General features: G+C 40.6%; 1 long non-coding RNA gene across 1 annotated transcript in view; it reads left to right on the top strand.

Annotated features, from left to right (window-relative positions):
* LOC129418934 (uncharacterized) overlaps window positions 1–26213 on the top strand; it is a 69702-nt gene that overhangs the window by 10351 nt on the left and 33138 nt on the right. The window lies entirely within an intron of this gene.

Genomic DNA, 26213 nt, shown 5'->3' with positions numbered 1-26213 from the left:
TGCAACATCTGCTAAATTTATTGTTGTAAAATCTCCCAACCGCTTAGCGCTGGATTGGAGTGTCCAGATGTTCCCAAAAATGTCTGCTAGCTTAGCCGAGCTGAAGCAATAGAGGTGCCCTTGAGCGAGAATGGGCCAACGTCAGGCTTTTCTGCCACAACCCAGCCCAGATTACAGTGAACGCTGGAAGTCCCCTTTATTAAAACAAGCTCTGTTGTGGTCAGGCTTAATGTTGGCATGTCCTGGTACGTTGCTGTTTTGTCTGAGTGCTTCCGCCCTCGGCATGAAATCACTTATGTGTGATCTGAATCAAGCAGCAGGTATTTTTGTAAAGGGCATTAATGATTTATACAGCGTCTTTTAGCCTAAAACGTTCTGAATAATAAAAAATCCCCGCAAGATGTTTAATCATCTGATACCTTTGGACTGGAAGTCTGGAATGCCAAACCTGCCTGCAAAATGGGATCCTGATAAGTTTGTTTTGTCTTTCTCCGCTCAGTTTTGTAGGATTTTTTAGGAATAGCTACACTGCAAAAAATGATTTTCAAGAAAAAAATTCATAGTATTTTGGTCTTGCTCTCAGTAAAAATATCTAAAAATTCTTAAATTAATATGCTTTTTCTTGATGAGCAAAACGACCCAAGAAATAAGTCTAGTTTTTAGATCACAAATATCAAATTTGTGCATAAAACAAGCATAAAAATCTGCCAAATGGGGTAAGCAAAAAAATCTTGAACATTTTTCTTAAAGGACAAGTTTGGTATTTAACACTTAAAGCCCTGTTTTCAGATTGTTTATGATGAAAAAGAACGGCTTTGACTGAAATTTGAACATATGATGCTGGCCCGAGAATTTTCGGGTGTTTCTTGTATCACCTCCCACCTCTATACTAATTAATGTCTTTGTGTCAGTTTATTGTTTACAACGGTCCGCAAGTCCGTATAAGAACTTTTCAATATTTTTACTGAAAACAAAAATTAGTACAAAAATACTAAGACATTTTTTTCTTAAAAAACATTTTGTGCACTGTATCCGTAGGTCTATAGATCGACTGGCCTGCTTTGGAGGGAATAAAGCGGCTAGTTTTGCTATTAGGCATCTCTTTACACGAGATGCTGTGAAGGATGATGGGATATTACTAGTTATTTTCTAAATTACAAAAGCAACCCTGTTGTGGAAGCATATGTCTGTGCTCTTATATGTATGATCAGGATACAGTATTTGTCTGTATTTACATCTATTAGGCATTTTTAACTCCATAACTTCTACACTCCATATGATGCATGTGTGTGCATCAGTGTAGTTTATTCGACAGGGTTTTTTGCAACTTGGAAAAAGCTTGTCAGTGGGGATCTAGCGCCCGTTAGTGAGCGGGGCGACGGGGGGGAGCGTGCAGTAAATTATTTGTGCTGGCAGATGTTCACAGACCCAAATATGCATGAGTTTGTGGACCTGGCAGCTTTCGCCTCCTGCCAAACTCGCTCCTTTTTCATGATGCATGCGGGAGCAGTTGTTATTCTGGCGGCGTTACAGAGAGCATTAATCTGAACTGTCATCACCTCCAGCCGCTTTGGTGGAAATTATTTCACCCCCTTATTAAGGGAACTCCAGTGAAACATTACAGTGGCCGACCGTGAGGTCAACGTTGTTGGCGGTTCTGTCAGCGGGTTGCTGTGCTTTGACACAGGCGGTTCTGTACAGTGTACAGTGGACTGTATCGTAAATGGGGCTCTTAAATGCACCACTCGGTGGTATTTTTATCGTCATCTCGGTTGTATTTGTTTAAGGACCCACACAGTGATTTAATTCTGTATTGAAGGAGCGCTCTTGCCAATGTTGTATTGCTGTTCAGTGCCAGTGTATGCGGTTTTGGAAGGAGTTCAAAACGAGTCAAGCTACTGTTGTGGTGCCGTATTAATGGGACTCTATATAGTTGTTTAGCCAAATTCGTCCGTTTAACCGAACCATTTGAGCTGATGATTTCACAATTCATTTGAAATCGATCTCTGCAAGGCCAGCCTGCAATGCACGAATCCAGTTCAGTGGTTGTGGGAATACTGAGCGGCAGGTCAGTCTGACTCTTATTGTTCATACCACATGCTTCTAATCAGGTCTAAGAGAGACTGATCTCCACATATGAAAAAATAATCAGATGTTCGTTCAGTTATCCCTTTGAAGATGCAGTCAGAAGCAGCGCGTATATCAAATACAGATGCGCAGTTAGATGTCTACACTTAGTGTCTGTCAGTGCTATGTTTTGTCAGCTCTGCAGGACGAGCTGTCATGCTGTGTAAATTGCATAAGTATTCATCCAGCGATGCCCATTGTGACCTTTGCTCTCTCTTCCTGTTGTGAACTCGAGCCATTTAGTCTGTCAGGGCCTCAACCTTTTTGTACATGTCACTCTCTGAGAGATGTGTGAAAGCCACAACAATAGCCATCATGTAATCAAGTTATCAGCGATGCCCAGAAAAAAGTCCAATTATCATAATAACATATCCAGGCAGTCACTTACTGTCATGCTTGTTCTGGCTGCACACTGGGGTGGGTGGGAGGGGTGACTGGGAGTCTTTTATAAAGGAGGGCTTTGGCAGTCTGCCACAGACTGCGCTTTTCCCTCGAGGCCTCTTACTCACCAGTCAGAGAAAATGAGAATTACACATATTAAAGAGGGTAAATGGCGGTAATCAGCGCGCTGGGAGGAGAAAAGAGGATTCGTCGGCCTGCCGAATGTGTAGTGCAGAGTGCTACTTGGTTCGCGTATACATGCTCACCCTTTTAGAGAAGCGTGTCGTGCTTTGCTCCGTGTGCTTTCAAGAATGTGTTCCATAAACTTCACCCACTTGTAGACTAGAAAGTGCTGTGGCTTGTTGTTTTAGGTGTGCTTAAGGGTGGTAAGTAGGTTTTGTTTCCCAGCATCGTTGTTGGATGGAAGGACCATTGATGTTTATACCGCAGTGTATTTTTAAATGCTTTCTATCAATCAATAGGGATTACAGATATGAATGTAACGGCAGATGCTGCTGTCGGGAATTGGGATAGAGTATCAGAATGGATGGTTGGTGTAAGATCTCTGATGCACGATGTCCACTATAGTGGATTGGTCTTTTAAAGCCACTTTCGACGATTTAGGGTGTGATGTTGCAGATTACCATAATGCTATATGACTGTCCTCTCGATAGTGAAAACCCAGCTTAAAGGGACACTCCACTTTTTTGAAAATATGCTCATTTAACAGCTCCCCTAGTGTTAAACATTTGATTTTTTTAATCCATTCAGCGATCTCCGGGTCTGGCGGTACCATTTTTAGCATAGCTTAGCATAATTCATTGAATCTGATTAGACCATTAGCATCGCGCTAAAAAATAGCCTTTTCAATATTTTTCGTATTTAAGACTTTACTCTTCTGTAGTTACATCGTGTACTATGATACGCAAAATTAAAAGTTGCGATTTTCTAGGAAGAAATGACTAGGACCTATACTCTCATTCTGGTGTAATAATCAAGGACTTTGCTGCCGTAACATGGCTGTAGGAGGCACAATGATATTACGCAGCGCCTGAAAATAGTCCCCTGCTATTGAAAATTACCAAGGGGACTATTTCCGGGCAGTGTGTAATATCACTATGCCTGCTGCAGTTGTTACGACAGCAAAGTCCTTGATTATTACACCAGAATGAGAATATAGTTCCTAGCCATATCAGTCTAGAAAATCGCAACTTTTTCTTTTTCATCAGTCTCAGTACATGATGTAACTACAGAAGAGTCAAGTTTTAAATAGGAAAAATATCGAAACTCTTTGGTTATTTTTGAGCGTGATGCTAATGGTCTAATCAGATTCAATGGATCATGCCAAGCTATGCTAAAAATGGTACCGCCAGACCCGGAGATCAGCTGAATGCATTTCAAAACAGCAAAAATCAAGTGTTTAGGGAACCGGAAAATTTTCAAATTAAATTAAATTAAATTAAATTAAATTAAATTAAATTAAATTAAATTAAATTAAATTAAATTAAATTAAATTAAATTAAATTAAATTAAATTAAATTAAATTAAATTAAATTAAATTAAATTCTATGCTATATACTATATACTTCATACTATATATACTATACTACACTACACTATATTATAATGAATCATATTATAGTATAGTATAGTAGCATATATTTGAAATAAAAATAAGCTATGCTATTTTCTTCCTTTGATTTGATAGTTTGATATTTCATGGTTAGGAGTGGTTGATTTCAGTGTGGTTAAACATGTTTGTCATTTCAGAAGTACTGTAAATGCAGTTTATCCAAGAGCCTTGATGCAAAAGCCACTAAACGCCACCTAATGCATTTGGCAAGATCATACCTTCGCTTCAAATTGCTTAATACCGGCCTCAGGACATTCAGAAATACAGCTTTATTGGGAGAATGCATTAAACACAGAACGATTTTTCAGCAAAGTTCTTTAAAGGGGCCATGGCACAAGACTTTTTTAAGATGTCAAATAAATCTTTGGTGTCCCCAGAGCACATATGTGAAGTTTTAGCTCAAAACATCATATAAATATTTAATTATAGCATGTTTAAATTGCCACTTTGTAGGTGTGTGCAAAAATGTGGCTTTAAAATGCAAATGAGCTGATGAAATTCAAACACTGATCACAATGATGGTGGTTTGTTGTGATTAAAACTCAATTGTGCTTTTCTCTGCACTAAATGGCAGTGCTGTGATTGGATAGTGCAGATTAAGGGGCGGTATTATTATAATAAGAGCTCCTTATGACATCATAAGGAGAACCAAATTTCAACGACCTATTTTTTCATGTGCTTGTAGAAAATGGTTTACCAAAACTAAGTTACTGGGTTAATCTTTTTCACATTTTCTAGGTTGATAGAAGCACTGGGGACACAATCATAGCACTTAAACATGGAAAAAGTAAAATTTGGCCCCTTTAAATGCACGGAAGAAGAATTGAATGAAAAATGGTGCGCGTACGTCATGGTTAAAAGAGGTTTACTGAATATATTAGGTTATTGACCGAAGTCTTATTACAGTACCTTTATTTATAAAGGACAGTGAAGAATTACTGGAGTGTAGTACAGTGTACAAAGAGGGTTTTGTTGTGAAAGACAGTCAAATTTGTTAAATATCAATGAAATTAGGTGACATTTGGGAAAATAAGGCATTTCAGTTACTGACTGGCAACATTTTCATTGCCATTAAAGTGAAATGAATAAACCTAAACATAAGAGAAAACATGTCAGTCACACTTAGAGGGTTTTGCATCTGAGCTCTTCATAAGTTGTGCTATAATACATCTGTTTCCCGGTGCTGCTTTTGATCTCTGTATCCTGGGTGGCAGCCCTGCATGTCTCGCGTCATGACATGGCTGGTGAGAATTTAGTCCAAGCGTAAAATCATCTGGCTTTCACCGAGGCCTGAAAACATTGACCCCCAGGCTGCTCTGCTTTCCTTGGCAGTGGCTACGAGGCCTTTACAAGGAACAGCCTGTTTGTTTGTTTGGTCCGTAGAGTTCACTCAGCGTAGTTTATGTTTGCCAGGTCACTAGAGCCCTGCTGAGTGGCAGTGTGGGCGGAGGAATGGCTGGGCCAGGACAGCTGTGCTTAGAGACAGAGAACAGCTGCATGGCAAAGCCCACATACTAACATTTAATTTATCGTCCTTCCCCACATGTGTCTCCCCTCCCTCTTTAAGAAAGATGCTGGTGGCTAACGGCCACCCTAACCTCATCGGATCGAAGTCTACACCGTGTGCCTTGGATAAGAGGTCTGGACCAGATCCAGGTGCATTAGAGCCGGGTTGAGCTTCTGACACGAAACAGCCCTCTGGGGGAACCACAGGCATCCATAAATATTTAGGCACCAAAGAGGTTTATGGAGTTTGTTGTAAAAGGATTTATGATGGGTTGCGAGTCCATCCAACAACTCGGAGATGGGGCTTTTTAGGACCTAGGCTTAATGCACCGTCGAGCCGTGTGCTCTTTTGGGCTCTGGAGAGGTCCGATCCAAACAAGTACTTTACACACCAAAAACGCAAACAACAGCTCCGGGCCAGCAAGCTTTTCGAAAAACAGGTGTGAGCTTATAAAAGGCTTTTTACCTGCCGCATGAACAGTACATGGTATGCAGATGAGATCAACAGTTGTGTCAAGGCCTTATTAGGACAAGATGGGAATCACCCAGGTCCTGTGAGCATTGTGGGTGTTTCATTGCTGTGTAAATTATGAGTTTTGTCCAACATATTGTGTACATAGGGCCTTGTAGTGAAAAGTCTTTGAATAGCTTTTAAAATACACTCACCTAAAGGATTATTAGGAACACCTGTTCAATTTCTCATTAATGCAATGGTGTAATGGTGTGGGGGATTTTTTTCTTGAGACACTTTAGGCCCCTTAGTGCCAATTGGGCATTGTTTACATGCCACAGCCTTCCTGAGCATTGTTTCCATCCCTTTATGACCACCATGTACCCATCCTCTGATGGCTACTTCAAGCAGGATAATGCACCATATCACAAAGCTCGAATCATTTCAATTTGGTTTCTTGAACATGACAATGAGTTCATTGTACTAAAGTGGCCCCCACAGTCACCAGATCTCAACCCAATAGAGCATGTTTGGGATGTGGTGGAATGGGAGCTTCGTATCCTGGATGTGCATCCCACAAATCTCCATCAACTGCCAGATGCTATCCTATCAATATGGGTAGACACTTTTTAAAGAATGCTTTCAGCAAATTGTTGAATCCATGCCACGTATAATTAAGGCAGTTCTGAAGGCGAAAGGGGGTCAAACACAGTATTAGTATGGTGTTCCTAATAATCCTTTAGGTGAGTGTATGTACAGTGAATGGGTCTGTATTCATTACATGTAAATTAGCTTGCATTCAAATTTTTAAAATTCTGCAAATGTATTTAGCTTAACTCTAAAACTATTGGTTTTGCACTAATAAAAGGCTAAGCTCAAACAATAATAATGAAATTGGCATTTTGATTTATTCTAATAAGTCAGCCTGGCTCTGTGTAATGACAATGAATACGTATTAAAATGTAAAACAGGGCTCATTAAAGCGATAGTTCAGCAAAAAATAAAACATTTCCCCATCATTTACACATCCTCAAGCCATCTGAAATACATATGTCCATCATCTTTCAGACAAACACAATTTTAGTTATTTTGATAAAGGTCCTGGTTCTTCCAAGCCAAAAAAAGTGCATCCATCCTTCACAGAAGTAATCCACACGGCTCCAGGGGGTTAATAAAGGCCTTTGGTGTGATTTTTCTAAGAAATAAACTATAATAACTAGCGGCCAATGCGCATTATGCATAGCGAACAATGCGTAAGATCCGGTAAGAATACTTTCGCGAGAATTGTTTGTTGTGAGTTGTTTTAGCTAACTCCATATCCTCTTGTCTTATATCGAAAACCTCTGCCATTTTCTTTAAAATCATGGGTTTAGAAGACTTCTTATTCATGGCTGGTGTTGTTTTGGTTTCTTCTCTGTGTCTCCGTGTTCGCCACTATGCCACTAGGTCACTTTACGCTACGTCTACACTGAAACTCTCTGGTGTATGCGCATTGGCCACCAACTAAAGCTAGTTATTATAGTTTATAAAGTTTTAAATATGGATGTTTTTCTTCAAAATTTGATTACCCTCGGAAGGCCTTTATTTACCCTTTCTGTGAAAGATGGATGCACTTTTTGGGTTTGAAAGTCGTGGACCTTGTTTTCTAATGTTATAAAGCTTGAAAGAGCCAGAACATGTACTAAAATAACGCAAATTGTGTTCGTTTGACAGATGATGGACATATGTAAATCAGATGGCTTGAGGGTCAGTAAAGGTCATTTTTATTTTTTTGCTGAACTATCCCTTTAAGGTATCCTGAAAGGAGTCCATGAGACTTGGTATATACACTCACCTAAAGAATTATTAGGTACACCTGTTCAATTTCTCATTAATGCAATGGTGTGGTGGATGTTTCTTGACACACTTTAGGCCGCTTAGTGCCAATTGGGCATCGTTGAAATGCCAAGGCTACCTGAGCATTGTTTCTGATCATGTCCATCCCTTTATGACCACCATGTACCCATCCTCTGATGGCTACTTCCAGCAGGAAAATGCACTATGTCACAAAGCTTGAATCATTTCAAATTGGTTTCTTGAACATGACAATGAGTTCACTGTACTAAAATGGCCCCCACAGTCACCAGATCTCAACCCAATAGAGCATCTTTGGGATGTGGTGGAGCGGGAGCTTCGTGACCTGGATGTGCATCCCACAAATCTCCATCAACTGCAAGATGCTATCCTATCAATATGGGCCAACATTTCTAAAGAATGCTTTGTTGAATCAATGCCATGTAGAATTAAGGCAGTTCTGAAGGTAAAAGGGGGTCAAACACACTATTAGTATGGTGTTCCTAATAATCATTTACAGTAGGTGAGTGTAGTATGTGTGGGTAACCATTTACAATAAGGTTGTATTTGCTAACATTAGTAATACCACGGGTCTGTTGAATGCTTGATTCTGATTTGCTGAGAAATGTTTCATGGGTGTTGATTATTTCTCTGTAAGCCGCACACCTAACTTGTCAAATGACTAAAAATAGGCACCAGAGCAATGATTGTGGTAACCGTGGTATAAGCAGAATAATTGACTCCGGTCCTTTGAATTATTCGAAAATAATGCACCCCTGCGGTGTAACGGCAATACCACCTTTGGTTGCGCATTATTTTCTTATAATTCAACGGCCCGTCGTCAATTATTTCTTACTTAATTAATGCATTAGCTAACTTGAACTAACAATAAATGAAGGTTTTTTGGATTTTTTCCAGTTTTCGGTTATATGACGACTAGAGGCATATCAAGGCCCTAACTATGATGTGATTATGAATGCTTTAGGCCCCCTGTAGATTTTGTTTCCCATGTGGGCTACCTACAGTAAATGTACACTGACCATTATCACTCTTTGATGATTAAATGTGAAATTATCTCTAGACGAATCTAACCCTTCAGACAATTGCCACTCCAATATCCGGCAATGTAACTCTGGCTGCCTTGTGCTTCCTTTGTCAGCTGTTAGACAGGAGTATAATAAAACAGAGACTTGGGCTAGTCTTTTATATCAGGAAATATGAATTATTGAGCTGTCTGAAGATCAGGCTTAAGATTACAGGAGAAAATATCTCCAGCAGACATCATATAATGAAAGAGATTTATCATTTTAATATGTGCATGCTGCTGATGTAAACAGGGCCAGTGTTAGTAAAAGACCCCAGCAAGGGTCCTTACTGGTGAGAGTAAGCAATAACGTTTTACCTGAATTTTTTCATCAGACACAGGTTCTTCTGAGGTGGATCAGTGGTACTTTCAACAAATCTTGTTGAAAAGTCTGTCTTTGCATCTGGACCAGTCCAACAAAGCAACACTGGCTTAACATTATTGACTCAACCAGTGTTGTGAGTTTGGCATTTCTTTCTGACCAAGGGAAATCAAGTCGTACAGAAATCCCATGTCACACAATACTTTTTCTTCTTTCTCACTTTGCATCTTTCCCCTCTTCCACAACTCCAGTCATCTATCCATCTCTATCCTTGGTTCCTCGGAGTGGATCAAAGGTCCTCTGTGTCGCAGATTGCCAGAAGATCAAGAATCTTCATTATCCTGTTAACTGTACATTTATCAAACAAGACAGTAGGGCGGCAGCGCCCCAGCCATCATTAAGGTTTAATAGAAAGAGGGCAGAATGAGCGAACAAGCAGTAGAAAGCTGTAGCAGGAACTAGCGTTTCTCTTTAATGTCTCTGATATCCCTGACAGGATTATTAATCAAGAAACTAAAAGAAATTCTGGACCTTTTGCTCCCGGCTTCCTCACTTTAGAGTCTTTTAGCTACTGGCATTACATAGCAACTGACAGGTCATGAGGTCCACCGCTAATTGGTTCTATGGGGTTTTGAATAACAATGAACCAAGCCCAATTACCGCTGCTACAGAGAAGCACAGATGAGAGCGTGTTGGAGCCCAGTAGATTCGGAGAGCAAGGAATCAGGGGGAGGTTCGGGGAAATTGATGGGTTTAGTGGGGGTTGATGATAGGGGGGTGGTAAAGTTATGTTTCATTCCTGCTGCGCCTCTCTCTCTCTCTCTCTCTCTCTCTCTCTGACTCTGAATCTCTTTTCTCTGTAAGGACATTAATGAGATTTTCAAATCAGCTGGCATGTGCTCTGATGGAGATCCGAGCTAAACAGCATTCCTTCAGGACAGCTCTGCCTCATTGACGATTCCATTTGTGGAAGACATTCGCATGTTCTCTGGGAATTATTTTAATGTCCCAGTTATCTCTCTTTTTTGTATCGCATGTTCATTTATAAGTGATATGTTTTCTTCCTTGTATCCCACACTGAGGATCTAAATTAAGGTTCCTTGATGATTGGCTCTAAGTGATCTTCATTGGCTCTTTAATGTATGCTTCAAAGCACAAGACTGCTTCAAAGCCTTCAGTTTGTTATGTAGATTATTCTCCCATCTTCCCTACTGCCACACTTTACATATTTTGCTTATTGTTTTTGAAAAACTTCAATCGGCGATATGCAATTCATCCTATTTATTTATTATACTTCATGCAGTATCAAAATCAGACGTTAAATCTGCAAGCCGTGACAAAATGTAAATAAATTGTTATTGAGCAAGTACATAAACAATCTGGCTCCTTACTTTATAAGTTAAGTCAGGAATTCGCAGCAAGTGTCTGTTGTTTATCAAACCACCTGTTTTTTGACGTAAATGTGGGCGCCGCCATCTTTAAAATTTCTTGTTTATGACTTCCGGTGAGCCACTAAAGCTAATGGTAGTCTATTGCGAAGGACACAAGTGTGCCGTTTTGACTGGCTGTTTAATGTTTATTATGAAATCCAGGAAGACCGGCATAATTTGTGCAGTTAGGGGTTGCCTTAATAGCTAATACAAACGAAGTAAATCTCTACAAAACATTTGTTTTAACCATAATCCATGCACAAGAACTGAATGTGCATGTGGCGCACATGCAATCATGATCTGTATTTACAAATCCATCCAGTAAAACCTTTCATAGAAACTGACAGTAAACAATAAATACAATAATTATTGAAAACAACTAATATTATGCTTCTAAAAATATGCTGATTTAGCTGATTGATTTATTTTGCTACTATATATTATTAAGAAAATGCGATTACAGTACAGAATATAAGACATAATCTGCTGAGTTAATGTTTATAATAGTTCGTAATGTGTTTGCGCAAACTTTTGTTTTGTTTTAAATGAAAAAACAAATACTTAAAAAAGTAAGCAAATAATTTCATAAGCTCATGTCTCCACCTAGTGCGCAAGAAGCGATGTAATAATATTTTCATAAAACGAAAACAATACTCAATACATGTAGTAGTTTAATATGTTTATTATGGTTTATTCAAATAACTTACAATGTGTTGAATGAGAAAGATACTGCTGACTGTGTAGGACCGCGTGAAGCTCGATGTGTCGCCATAAACAAGTCCATTAAAATTTGCAGTTTAAAAAGAACTCACACCAGAGGGACAGATTAACATTTTGAACCAGCCCCTGAAAAGTTAAAAACATGAAGTCTTGGTAAATTCCATGTACAAACACTCGAGTGACTTACTGGTATGTCTCTGTGCTTTTATATTTGCGCATTGAAGACCCGTCACCTCCGATCAACAACACAAAATGATTTAATATATCTTCATATATCAAGCGACTTCTTAATTTCATCCTCACACTGGTTCATACATGGCAGGTGTAGTAAATATTAACCGTTTAAATCATGTTTTATGCGTGCTCCCACTTCACTGTTTTCTACCAGCTGGCTATTGAACCGGAAGTCTCGCACAGGAAGGGAAATACGTCATATCACTTACTTCTGCGTTCGAGAAAAAGGTGGATACACGTAAAATATAAGTATGTAAAGTAGCATGCAATTTTATGTTTCAAACAGAGATGGCGATAGAGAGGAAAAAGTTACAAATTGTAGCTCTAACTGTGCGTTCACACCAGAAGCGAAAGAGGCGGCAAAAAGGGGCTATTTGCTTGAGTTTACACGCTTCATTCGCGCGTGAAATTGTAGTCATTCAAGACAAGATCTTTTTAATTCCTGTAAAAGTATGAAGATGTCTCATGTAGCGATGTTGATTGTACTCCATTTTTGTTTTGTTTTTCTGCCTCTGCTCGCTTCCTGTAATCACATCACTGCTAGAGCAAGCTCCTGATTGGTTAACGCAGCGCGAAAATCTGCCAAAATTTAGATTTTTCAACTCAATTCACAAAGAACACGCCATTCGTACTTACCACGTCGCAGGATATCTATTTGCGTCTTTGCATTGACTTAACATGTAAATCACTCGCACTTGCCGCCTCTTACGTGTCTGGTGTGAACGCACCATAAGTTCATTAAAATATAATATAAAAGATAATAAAATAAAATCAAAGATTAAAAAGTGTGTTATTGGAAACTTTTGCTATCTGAAAGTTTTTCTCAGGAGAACACGGTACTTACTTTATAAAGGCTTTGGTCTGCATTCTTCGCCCTTGAACCGATGTGTCCACAGTGGGTGCGAGAGCAAGAATTTAATTTGATCCCCGTTTAAATAATCTGTTTCAAATCATGAATTCACATGGCGCAATCCTCCCCCTTCTGAGTATTCATCATTCTCAATAAGCCCTCTGAGAAGCCGTCATTAGGTTTCGGCCTCACCCGCCTGCATTGAACGTCTTCTCAAGGGCTGCAAATTGGAAATGGGACTTAAATACTGCTTGAAATGGATACTTCATATTCACCTAAGCCCTAAGACCGGGCTGTCAAGCGCAAAGAAGGAGGAAGACGTGCGCTTTCTGTGCCCACCGTACTTACTGCATTGAGCTGAATCCTTTTAATTGCCCGTGCTGAAAGGCTTTACCCTGACCTTTTTCAAAGTCAGGGAGCAAACAATTCTCTCCAAGGTTAATGTGCCTTCCTTGTTTTTCTTCTTCTGCGTGCACTTTTGGGTTATTGACCGAATTGAGGTAGTGCTTATGACTTCGAACCTCCCTGAGCTTTTGGAGTGATCTGCATCGCTACTTGTCGGCTGTGCTCGAATCAACCCGTGAGCCGGTGGAGTGCAGTCACGTGGTGGTGAAGAGCCTAATCTAATTTTCATTTTTGAATAACTGTAACCACAAATGCACCACTAGTGATACGATGAGAGTGTCTCAAAAGAAGTGCTGATTGACCTGGTGCTCCCGTAACCCACGTGATTGGATTTCCCATTCGCTGGCAATCTGTCGCTGCGTGACGATCTCCGTATCGGGTTTATTTGTGCTTAAATGCAGTTTAAGATGGAAGGTTTCTTTGCAGTTTATTAACCCGCAATACTTCACAACGTCTATGTAAATACATCTCTCAACTGTAAATCCCTACAGTTAAGAACAAACTGAATGGCATCCCCTAAACTTGATTATGCATTAGTAACTTTCAAATCTGCATATGTGGTATGCAGTTGTGAAGCCGCAGCTGTTGTCTCTAAAGAGTTTATCATTATTTTACATTTATTTTGTTTCCCTAATTACCTCATTAATTCTGTTGTTTTGATTGTCATGTTTACCATTTGCTTTGTGGAGGCATTATCCTGTTCTGTTTGTCTGTTTGAAGAAGGAGACATCTCGCTGAATAATTCATGCCCTGCTCCAGCATCAGAGCAACGTTTAAACAATGAAGTTTGTGAAAATTCTGTATTACTCTCTGATAAACATAAAGCACACACACACACACACACACACACAAACTGGGTCTCTCTCTCTCTCTCTCTCTCTCTCTCTTTCTCTCTCTCTCTCTCTCTCTCTCTCTCTCTCTCTCTCTCTCTCTCTCTCTATATATATATATATATATATACTGTTTATATTTATAATGCCTGAGGCAACTGTAGGTAAAAGTACAAAACTAGATTTCACAAAGCTCGCACGATTCATCTTAGATAAAGCTGTGACAAAAATCTTCCTCTCATGTGTCTCAGAGAGGTTTAAAAGAAGTGGACTCAAAGCTAAATCTGACTGTATAGTGGTGCACTGGGGATTGGGTGTAGTCTGGGGGACTGCATTCACTTCTGTGCTGAGACTCTTAAGCACTTAATTTAGTTAATCAGGTTCCCATTGACACTAATTTGAGTTCTTACACTGAATTATTCACAGTGGCCTTTATGCTGAATATGTTGGACCTTTGTGCTGTAATATGGGTCACAGTGAGACTCTGTACACTGTAAATTCTGGGTAAATATTGGACAGAACACATGTTGGGTTATAAATAAACCAATGCTGGGGTATTTCAATGGAATGCTGGGTTGTTTCAACTCAACATCCCAGCATTGCATTAAAACAACCCAGCATTGGTTTATTTGATAACCCAACCTGTGTTCTGTCCAATATTTACCCAGCATTGGGTTAAAAATAACACAGCAGAACTTAGAGTGTATGTGAATTGGTGTGCCATTGCTGCTGATTCTTGGATCTCCTGTGAACTAAAGTTCAAGACAATCCAGTTGTAGTTGTTCTTGCGAATATGTAAGGAATAATTGACGACGGGCCGTTGAATTATTCGAAAATAATGCACACCCAAGGTGGTAATGCCTGGTGGTGTGCATTATTTTCAAATAATTCAAAGGACCGAAGTAAATTATTCCTCTTATACCACGGTTACGACAAACATTGCTCTGGTGCCTATTTTTAAGACATTTGACAAATTAGGTTTGCGGTTATCGAAAAAAATCAATCAGAATTCAACAGACCCGTGTTATAAATATGTAATAACAGATTTTTAGTATAAACTGAATTAGTATAGTAATATTTTATCTACTTTTTAAATTCAATTCAATTTTATTTATATAGTGCTTTTCACAATTTGGTAATTGTATCAAAGCAGCTTTACATAATAGATGCAGTGAAAAGCACAGAAAATCGACGGATAGCACAACATAATACACAATAGCACAAGCAGCTAAATTTGCTGCGGCTTTAAATCAACATTATAAGCGAACGTATTACTAATGTAACGTATAGAAGTTAAGCCCAAAAGGGCTGCCTCCCCGGGTTGAAAAACCCCCTAGGAGAAAAAAACCCGGATTATATATATATACACACATTGAAACGGATAAGGAGATTAAGCGGATATTAAGCAGGTTCTGCCGGTGGTCATTGGTCAGGCATCGGCTGGACATCACGTTGAAGAACAGCCAGTAGATCAGAGGTGTGCCGACATTCACATTTACCGGAACTGGATCTGTTTGTTTCATTGTCCTCGGGATCGAGGACGAGACAGGGAGAGAGAAACAAAATCTTATTAGTGTAGGGGCCGTTCACATAAAAAGCAAGTGTCATACAGTGATGTGGTTTTAGTCAGCTTGGATCCGGACAGGCTAACTATTGCTGGTTAAGTGTATTACATATAGTTGATGATTTTAGAAAATTTGTGGGCCCAGGGCGAGTCTATGTATGGTGCCCCCCATATGATCTTTAAAACAGAAACTCGTTTGACTAAGGCCAGAGGCCCCACTGCCGTCATTAATACTAAACGTTAAATGTTTATGATCATATTGATTTTATTGTTTTACCTTTTTTCCCAGACCCACCCTTTTAATCTCAAAATTCCTTATAAAATATGATTCCATATAAATATGATTCAGTATAGATTATATTTATAATCAAAGAGTATAAAAACTGTATTTTAAGGGGGTTTATTTTCTAAATCCAAAAGTGCCCATAGCCGAAGAAACATCCATATGTGTGGCATGTGTTTTTGTGAGAAAATATGTGCTCAGTAGCTTAGGCGTTATTTGATGGATGTTATCACATTCAAAATTAAAGTGTCAACAGGTCTTATATAGTGATTTGTGATTATTAACAGTGCCCCTTCAAAGGTGTAACATTTTCCCCTCTGCTTCAAAGAGTTTTTTTCCTTTGTTTGATCTGTACTCGTATAATCATCTTTAAAGGGATAGTTCACCCAAAAATGAAAATAATGTCATTAATGACTCACCCTCATGTCATTCCAAACTTGTAAGACCTCCGTTCATCTTCGGAACACAGTTTAAGATGTTTTATATTTAGGCTGACAGCTTGTTTAATCTTCATTGAAATCTAGTAACGGTATACTGTCCATGTCCAGAAAGGTAATAAAAAACATCATCAAAGTAGTCCATGTGATATCAGTGGGTCAGTTTAAAGGTGTTGAAGCAGCGAAAATACATTTTGGTCCAAAAATAACAAACATTACGACTTTATTCAGCAATTATTGTCTTCTCTTTAGCGTCTGTTGTAAAGCGTAATAAAGTCACATGACTGCAGTTACGCGGCTGACATACGACGCGGCTGACGTGTTATCTGGTGTGCCCCAGCTGATTTTTTTTGCGCCGGGCTTTGTTTACAGTCTGAGGGAGACGCCCGCTGTAAGTTTAAAAAAAACTGAGGATAACACGTCATTTGCATCACTGCAGTTACGTGACTTTAGTCTCGCGCATGCGCTTTACAACAGACGCGGAAGAGAAGACAATGCTGAATAAAGTCGTAATTTTTGTTATTTTTGGACCAAAATGTATTTTCGATGCCTCAACACATTCCAACTGACCCACCGATGCCACACGGACTACTTTGATGATGTTTTTATTACCTTTCTGGACAGTATACCGTACATGATTTTCAATGAAGGGTCAACAAGCTCTCGGACTAAATATAAAACATCTTAAACTGTGTTCCGAAGATGAACGGGGGTCTTACGAGTTCGGCACGACATGAGGGTGAGTCATTAATGACATTATTTTCATTTTTAGGTGAACTATTTCTTTAATCTTTCCTGCAGGCATATGAATTAGTCCTTCAGTGCTGCAGTACTCCAGTAGACCTAATGGGGGCGATGTTTTAACCGTTGTTGTTTTATATTTCCCTGCGGCATTTACCTGCACGGTCGTTAGAGGATGGTCTCGGTAGTTGCTCATATCTTCATTAACAAATATCTTCATTACCACCCAAAAAGCAGTGTAAAAAACAACAGGCGTGCGTTGAATCTCTTGCAGCCCCTTGGGGCGTTCTGCTGTTTGTAGTGACACAGAGGACGAGTTATGCTAATTGAGTGTTCTTTGCATAATTAGAAAAAAGAAACTTTATCATTATTATGAGAACAGAATAGCCAGACTGTGGGTAATTTGGAGTTTCCCAGCAGGGTGCTGGTGGGAAATGAGAGAAAGATAGCATGCCCTCACAATGTTATTCTTTTTGATATAGAAAAGCATGTTCATCAAGATGCTTAGCCAAAGTGTGCCTTAATGATAATTACTTTCCTCAATGTGCTCTTTTCTAAGTGATTTAGTGAATTTGTTTTTGAAGAGCATCCATTTGCAATGGAAATTCACGAGAAATATTTGGATTGGAGCAATTGGCGTGTATTCAGGCAGATTGCCAAGGTCTTTTTATCGGGACGAGACGCTACTGAACCAATTAGACATCTTTGAAATATTAAGAGCTTTAAAAACTTGCATTTTTCCTCCTGCATTGGGCTTGTCAACTTAGTCATTCAGCGTGCTATCTCTTCTCCTCCAACATGGCCGACTGTGTAGCATACCTCGAGACTGCCGAGAACATCTCCTCCTGCTTCAAAGGTTCTCTCGCCTTTTTCATCTCTGTGTACCAGCCCACGGCCAGAGCCATGGATTAATATTTCAAAACATGTTTCCCTCTCCACCCCCCTCTCTTTTTCTCATCTTACCCTTTCCCTGCTGTCTCACACATACACAGTCCTCGTTCTCTGTTCGCCCCTCTCTCTCTCTCTCTCTCTTAGCCTGGCTGCAGACACGTGTGATATTTTCCCATATCTCATGTTTTGCTGCTCCGTTGCTCCCAGGGCCCAATCACTGGAGCAGTATGTTTTATGAATTAATAAGAGATGATCCTGGAAGGTCCGGGGAGGCAGCTAAGAGAGAGCCAGGAGCACAAAGATAGAGGGAGAGCGATGTAGAAAAAAAGACAGAGAGAGAGAGAGGGTGGAGGCTGCAGTCGAATTTTAATGAGCACCAAGGGGAATATCAGGTTTTTTCAGCCTCTCTTTCTCTGGATATCCAATGGCACACGGCTCTAAATCACTGTCATGCAAACAAGGTATTTCCCATCATGCCCTTGGTTTTTGGCTGGTAAGTGTGTCACCGTGTGGTACAGCTTGGCTCACTGGGTGCACCTGCTCCGCTGTCCTAATTGAACAGATGATCTGCCAATTTGTCATGTTTATCTTCAGCGCCTTTCCTCGGCGGTTTGCCCACTCCCCACAGCCCCCTCGCAACACGCTGCAGATGTTAGCAGCATTTTTTATGACAGATCTTGTAGTCATTACTGAATAATTCATGCTTGCTTTAATGTCTTCAGATAGCATCTCCAGCTCCCTCCGCCTCCATCCTCTCTCTCTCTCTCCCTGGTTCTAGCTTTTGGCTCAGCAGCCCCCCACCCCCTCCTTCTCTCTTTCCAATCACATGGGAAAACTTTATTATGCCTCCCTCTGACGGCAAAGTATACGGATAAAATACCCCCCATTGATATGAAAATAGGATTTAAATTATTCACTGAGGTTTAAAGGTTAGTTGAAGGTTATTACTCGGGGACAGGCATAAAGAGAGGAGAGAGGGGCATTGTTCACTGGCAGGCAGACGAGGCGTTGGTGAAAGGCTAATTTGCAGTGCATGCTGCAGTGGCCTCTTGTGAATAAGCCCAAAGCCTCTCAAGAGATTTTAACATGGTAGAAGTCAATTATTTATAAGGAAATTATGTCTGGCTTCTTCTCCCACAGAAAAACATTTCTGCCTGTAAATAAAGCGGGAAGCGCGCGTTTCTATCCATCCGATTGCCGCGCTCGTGATTATTATGACATGTCATTTTTCTGTTCAGCCCAGCCAGGCGAAGATAATAGGAGAGCATCTTGGAAAGGGAGGTGTCCTCTGAGATTGCCTTCAACATAAATCAGATCAGTTGAAACGCTCGCAGGTTTTATATGGGTTGGATAATGGGGCTTAGAATACAGTGGACTTAATAAATCATTCTCTTTGTTGGTGTGTGCGCTTTTATTTCCTCTACGGGTTAAGAGCCTGAGCCAGTTCAGTGGTTGGTCCCCCTGTTCTTACGCTGCACTGTATCTCCATAGCAACCACGCGTGCAGGTACCGTGCTTTAGCGGGGAGTCGTGAGGAGCTATATGCGATGTCGACATTCCTCCTCCTCCTTCCTCACTTTCTCCCCCTCGCTTTCTCCATCACAGACACACGCAAACACATTCACAGTCACACCCTCCTTTTTTAATCTCTTTTCATTCTCACCTCCTTCGCTCCCACTGGGAAGTGACCTGAGGAGGTTTGTTTACAGAGCTTTGTTTATGTTCTCTCTTATAACTCCCTGTCTCTTTATCTCTGTCTCATTTGCATATTCACACACAGAACTCCTCCTCCTCCCTGCGAAAACACTCTGCGGCTATTTGCCTTATCGCTCCTGTCATTTCTCTTCAGAATTTATGACCCCGCCCATGTGTCACGCTCATTTATAAACAAGATCATTTTGACATTTCAAGGAATGGTTCAGCCAACAGTTAATATTTTGTCATTGCTTATTCACCCTTATGTCATCTTAAATCGCTACAGCTTTTTCAACTCCAAAAATTCAACATTAGACATTAATTAGAAAATAGCACTGAAGAAATAAAGTTATAAATGATACACGAGACTGAATAAATACTATAATTACTATATAACTAACCCACAAAAAACACCAAAGCGTTTAAACCCTGCTGAAAACGCCAAGTGGACACCAACTGTGCGCTTGCCAGTGTCTTTTCAGCTAAGCGCTTTGGTTGCTATCATACTTCTGCTTTGTTTATCAGTCGTTGAACGATGCGTCAGTTGGTTCTTGTGATATTTGTCCTGCCCCCCCCCCACTGTGATTGGACGGCCGAGTGAGAAGTGACATTGACGAGCTGAGCGTTTCACCCAACATTGAAAAAATGTTAAGCGCGGATGCTTAGTGCAGAAAAAATCACGCCAGCAGCTGCCATTTTTTAAACGTTGCGCTTCCATTGGAAACAATTAAAATCATATGCAGATCGCCGCAGTAAACGCCTTCGTGTACACGCCACCTTAATGTGGTACAACAAAGCGTTTAAGCGCGGCTGAAATGGCAGGCAGACGCAGACTGAAAGGCGCTTGCCCACTTTTTTCAGCTAAGCGCTTTGGTTGCCATGATACTTCTGGTTTGTTTATCAGTCGTTGAACGATGCGCCGGTTGGTTGTTGTGATATTTGTCCCGCCCCTCCTCCACTGTGATTGGATGGCCGAGTGAGAAGTGACATTGACGAGCAGAGCATTTCACCCAACGTCGAACATTTTTCAACTCTGTGTGCTCAGCGCTGAGCGCGGAAAAAGCATTGAGCGCAGGGGGTTCAGCGCAGAGAAAACACGCCAGCTGCTGGCGTTTTTGAAAAACGCAGCACTTCCACTGGAAACAAATGAAAACATACGCAGACCGCCAGCGTAAGCGCCTTGGTGTACACGCCCCCTTAATGTAGTTAATGCCATTAAGGGGCGTGTACACCAAAGCGTTTAAGTACAGCTGAAACGGCAGGCGGACGCCAACTGAAAGGAGCTTGCTAGCTTTTTTCAGCTGAGCGCTTTGCTGCTATGATACTTCTGCTTTGTTTATCAGTCGTTGAACGATGCGCCTGTTGGTTGTTGTGATATTTGTCCCACCCCTTCTTCACTGTAATTGGATGGACGAGGGAGAAGTGACATTGACGAGCTGAGCGTTTCACCCAACGTTGAACATTTTTCAGCTCTGGGTGCTCAGCGATGAGCGCGGAAAAGGCGTTAAGCACGGGCACTTAGTGCGAAAAAACACGCCAGCTGCTGCCGTTTTTGAGAAGCGCTGCACTTCCATTGGAAACAATTTAAAACATATGCAGACCGCCAGCGTAAACGCCTTGGTGTACACACCCTCCTACTCTGGTTAATGCCATTAAGGGGCGTGTACACCAAAGCGTTTAAGCGTGGCTGAAATGGCAGGTGGACGCCGACTGAAAGGCGCTTGCCAGCTTTGGTTGCTATCATACTTCTGCTTTGTTTATCAGTTGTTAAACAATGCGGCGGGTTGGATGTTGTGATATTTGTCTCGTCCCTCTATTACTGTGATTGGATGTCAGAGTGAGAAGTGACATTAACTGATCGTTTCAAAATCGTTTAATTCTGGGCGCGGAAAAACGCAAAGCTTGGGCGCTCAGCACGAAAAAAAATGCCAGTTGCTGGCGTTTTTGAAAAGCGCAATGCTTTTATTAGAAACAATTGAAAATGTTACGGCCGCCGGTGTAAACGCTTTGGTGTGCACGCCCCCTTAGTGTGGTTAAATTATATATTTCATTCTCAGGACTGCAAACACAACCCATTTGTTTTGCTAAATTTGCTAAAGTGGGCATTGCTCTTTAACAAAGCGTATTATTGTTTTAAAATGAGCACCGGTGGGGATTTCCTCGGATTCTGTTTTTTTTTAAGATAAGTAAGAGTCATTAGTTAGCGAGATCTGTGCCGCCTTCCTAGGCTCCAGGGTGTGTGCGTTAATACTTTAAATGGAAGTGTAGTCACATCAAAGATCTGCAGGATGAGAGCAAGAATTAATGACATCCTTGGGAAAGTCAGACCGAGCTGTTTTGTGCAACATCTTCTGTTTGCATCCATCCATTTTCTTTTATCCTCTCTTTCTCAATCAATCCATGTTTTGTCAGGAACGTTTATCCTGAGCTATAAGCCAGCTCATACAGTAGATGCCACGGAGTGATGTTAATCACAACTGTTACCACAATTCATCCGGAGTGTCAATTTTCATCCCTATCGATGCTCTCTCCATTTTCTCACCAGTGGAGTATTCATTTGCTCTGAATAATACCGAGCTTATCAAAGTCAATCAGCTGTGAAACTCATTTTCTGATGGAAAATGTGAAGCTATTCTGACTTAATTTGGCAAAGACTGCTTTATTTGCCCGCTCATAGAGCTCAAAAAATGTGCCGGCCAGGGCTGTGACAGCCGAACGCTTTGTTTTTGATAGTTTCTGACTAGATCGTTAACTGAAAATAAGGAACTCGTGAGAGGCTTGACTGAGGAACTCTAGCGGAAAGCCAGTTCCAGATGGTCGAGCGCTGGTCGAGAAAGCAGATGTGCTTAATAGGAACACACACGTATCACGCTGTTCCGCTTCTTCAAATGAAGCATAAGAGGCTTCTCTGTCATATATCACTAAAACACATATACCAGTGCATTCATGTAGGAAAACACACACATGCACATGAAGATCTTTCTCCATGTCTGTTCATCTGGATCAGTAACTCAAAAGCTGCTTGTTTTCTTGTGATAGAGCATTCTGGCACATTTCCCAGAATGCAAAGCATGTGAGATCTGTCTTGGTTGTGTTGAGGTCAAGGCCGTGCCCTTTCACATTAGTCTAGCATGTCGCTCGCCTGAACAACACAGCTTGGAGTAATGCCACTGCTAAAACAAATCAAATGCGTATATTGTAGCACACAAAGACGCAGTGACTTCACCAACGCATCAATTTGCTATTTCTGGAACGGCGTGATTGATGAGTAATGTGGATTTGACTTACGTGCCTTAGAAAAGTTCGCATTCGTCTTTCTCCCCTTTACCGTGGAAGCCTGCAGATCGGACGTGCACCGTCAGACACGACCAAACTTAATAGATGGTGTCAGTGGATGGGGATCAGTGCCATCTCCCTCCCCACTCATCCCTCCAACAAGGCTACAAAAACTGCACTCCATCTCTGGTGAGGCCAAGAGCCACTTCTGCAAGAGTTTTTCCTGCTGCTCCAAACAGCTTGTCTGATTACAAGCTGATCAATACTTGGCCTCTCTCCCCCTCCTGGCAGGGGAAATGATGCGACACAAGAAGCTGTGACATTGACTGGGCCCTGGAGGGGGGGTGCTTGAGTATTGTTGGTCGCAGAGAAATGGTCCTGCCATTAACTCAGCTGGCCTCCGCTGCTGTGTCATTGTTAAATGCTGGCAAGGATGAGCAGCTCGTATTAAACGGCTGACAAATGCCATCATAATTGCGCTCTTTGATTTTAATCGATGAAATTAGTTGTTTTTTTAAGGCGTGCTACTGTCAGACTGATTGCTCGGGAAATAAATCCATCCAATCACCCCTGCCCTGCTGTTGTGTTATGTGGAGCGCTGTATATATAAAAAGCTGTATAGCTAAACGCTGCTTTTAAGATTATGTCTGCAGGTAAAAGTGTTTAATATCTTGTCTGTGACTGAGTAGAATGTTGTCCCATTTGTCTGATAACCTCATTGGTTAGCATGACCCTATAAGTTTCTAGTGGTAGATGTACACCATCAGGTTCAAAAAGGCTTCATTGTGTTTGGTACATTGTATACATTATATACTTCTTAACCGGAGAAAATTTTGCTCAAAGGTCGTTCTTTTATAGTTAAGGAGGCATTTATTTAATGATGCATTTAAAGGAATATTCCATTTTCTTAAAAGAAAAATCCAGATAATTTACTCACCACCATGTCATCCAAAATCTTGATGTCTTTCTTTGTTCAGTCGAGAAGAAATGATGTCTTTTGAGGAAAACATTGCAGGATTTTTCTCATTTTAATGGACTTTAATGGACACCAACACTTAACACTTAACTCAACACTTAACAGTTTTTTCAACAAAGTTTCAAAGGACTATAAATGATCCCAAACGAGGCATAAGGGTCTTGTCTAACGAAACGATTGTCATTTTTGACAAGAAAAAAAAGGCTCTTTTAAACCACAACTTTTCGTCTAGGTCCGGTCCAGCGCGACCTAACGTAAATGCGTAGTGACGTAGGGAGGTCACGTGTTACATATATAAAACGCACATTTACGGACCATTAAAAGACATTAATTAGTATCATTCCACATATAACAACGTAGGAACGGTCCTCTTTCAACACCTTGTAAACAGTGGGGCGGAGTTTTGCGTTCGTCCTCTGTGACCTCTTGACGTCATGACGTATTGCGTGGGGTCACGCTGGCGCATCACGACCGGATCTAGTTGAGAAGTTGTGATTTAAAAGTGTATATTTGTTATTTTTCTTGTCAAAAATGACAATCGTTTTGGTAGATAAGACCCTTACGCCTCGTTTGGAATTGTTTATAGTCCTTTGAAACTCCGTTGAAGAAAACCGTTAAGTGTTGAGCCAAGTATTAAATGTTGGGCTCTATTAAAGTACATCAAAATGAGAAAAATCCTGCAATGCTTTCCTCCAAAAACACAATTTCTTCTCGACTGAACAAAGAAAGACACCAACATCCTGGATGACATGGCGGTGAGTAAATTATCTGGATTTTTCTTTTAAGAAAATTGAATATTCCTTTAACAGCTGCTGCAGCTGAAAACAGAAATCATGGCACTGATAATAACACTATACATACATCAGGATATGTGTTAGAAACAAGCAGGTATAGTGTCGATCATCTATGCTAACAGTAGGTGGCAGTTAGTGCACTGTGCAAATCTCTTTTTAGAGATTTAATAATGAGAACAAAAATGATGCTCTCTTAGTCACTTTGCAGTAGACGCAATGAAGAAGAACTGTGTCAATCACTAGTAACTGATTTATATCTTCCCATTAGTGATGTACTGTGCAAAAGTCTAAGGCCACCACCATCAGACTTGTTGTTTTAGAAGTTTTAATGTCCATCCATATTTATTTTTCAATCTATTTTATTAAGATACAAACAGAAAATACAGGAAATATGTACAAAAAATTTTATTTTCAGGATTAAATGTCTTCTTTAGGCATCGTTGGTGTTTAGTGTGACCTCTTTTGGCACTAAACACATCTTGAGCGTTTTTGAGCAGAATGAAATAAAAAGACTAATTTCTTTAAAATGCGAAATTATGATTTAATTTTATGTAGGTTTAAGAGATCCTGCATGTCCTGCTATTGCTCAAGTGGAAGGGGAGTTTACCCTAAAAACTTGACAAAATCAGTTTACATTTTTATATAGTTTTTAATACTATATACACATTTCCTGTATTTTCTGGATGTATTTTATTAAAGGGACATTCCACTTTTTTGAAAATATGCTCATTTTCCAGCTCCCTAAGAGTTAAACATTTGATTTTTACCTAGTGAAATCCATTTAGCTGCTCTCCAGGTTTAGCGCTAGCACTTTTAGCATAGCTTAGCACAATCCATTGAATCTGATTAGACCATTAGCATTGCGCTAAAAAACGGTAAGAATCAAATGTTTAACTGTAGGGGAGCTGGAAAATGAGCATAAAAAGTGGAATGTCCCTTTAAAGAGACTGAAAAACAATTATATATGATCACTATTACATTGCAAAAAGAACAAATCTAATTCTGCCATGGTGGCCTAAGACTTTTGCACAATTCAGCCATAACATTATGACCACCTGCCAAATATTGTGTAGGTCCCGCTTTCTGCCTTTCGCAACGAAAACAGCCCTGACCCATCGAGGACAAGTGTAGTTGATGTGTTAGAATCAAGCAAAATGGCCAAGCGTAAGGATCTGAGCGACTTTGACAAGGACCAGATTGTACTGGCTAGATGACAATCAGAGCATCTCCAAAACTGCAGCTCTTGTGGTCCAAGAAAGGAAAAGCCCCTACTGAAAAATCCAGCTAAGACCAGCATAAGCTGGTGAGCTGGTTTTAGTTGGTCCCCAGCTTGGTTTTAGATGGTTTTGCTGGTGTAGGAAGCTGGTTTTGCTGGTGTAGCAAGCTGGTCTAGCTGTGTTTGGTCACATTTTAAGCTGGTCTAGCTTGACTTAGCTGGTCATGCTGGAATACCAGATTGCCCACCAGCATGACCAGCTTTGTCAGGCTGGGAGGACCAGCGTAAACCACCTTAAACCAGCTAAGACCAGCTAAAACCAGCTACCAGCTTATGCTGGTTTTAGCTGGATTTTTCAGTAGGGGCAGTAAACCGGCGACAGGGTCATGGGCGGCCAAGGCTCATTGATGCACGTAGGGAGCGAAGGCTGGCCCATGTTGTCCGATCCAACAGACGAGCTACTGTAGCTGAAATTGCTGAAAAAGTGAATGCTGTTTTGGTGGCAAAAGAGAGACCTACACAATATTAGGCTGGT

Source organism: Misgurnus anguillicaudatus, chromosome 15, assembly GCF_027580225.2.
Source record: "Misgurnus anguillicaudatus chromosome 15, ASM2758022v2, whole genome shotgun sequence".
In the NCBI taxonomy this organism is placed as follows: domain Eukaryota; kingdom Metazoa; phylum Chordata; class Actinopteri; order Cypriniformes; family Cobitidae; genus Misgurnus; species Misgurnus anguillicaudatus.
This window is presented reverse-complemented; position numbering and strand designations above follow the sequence as displayed.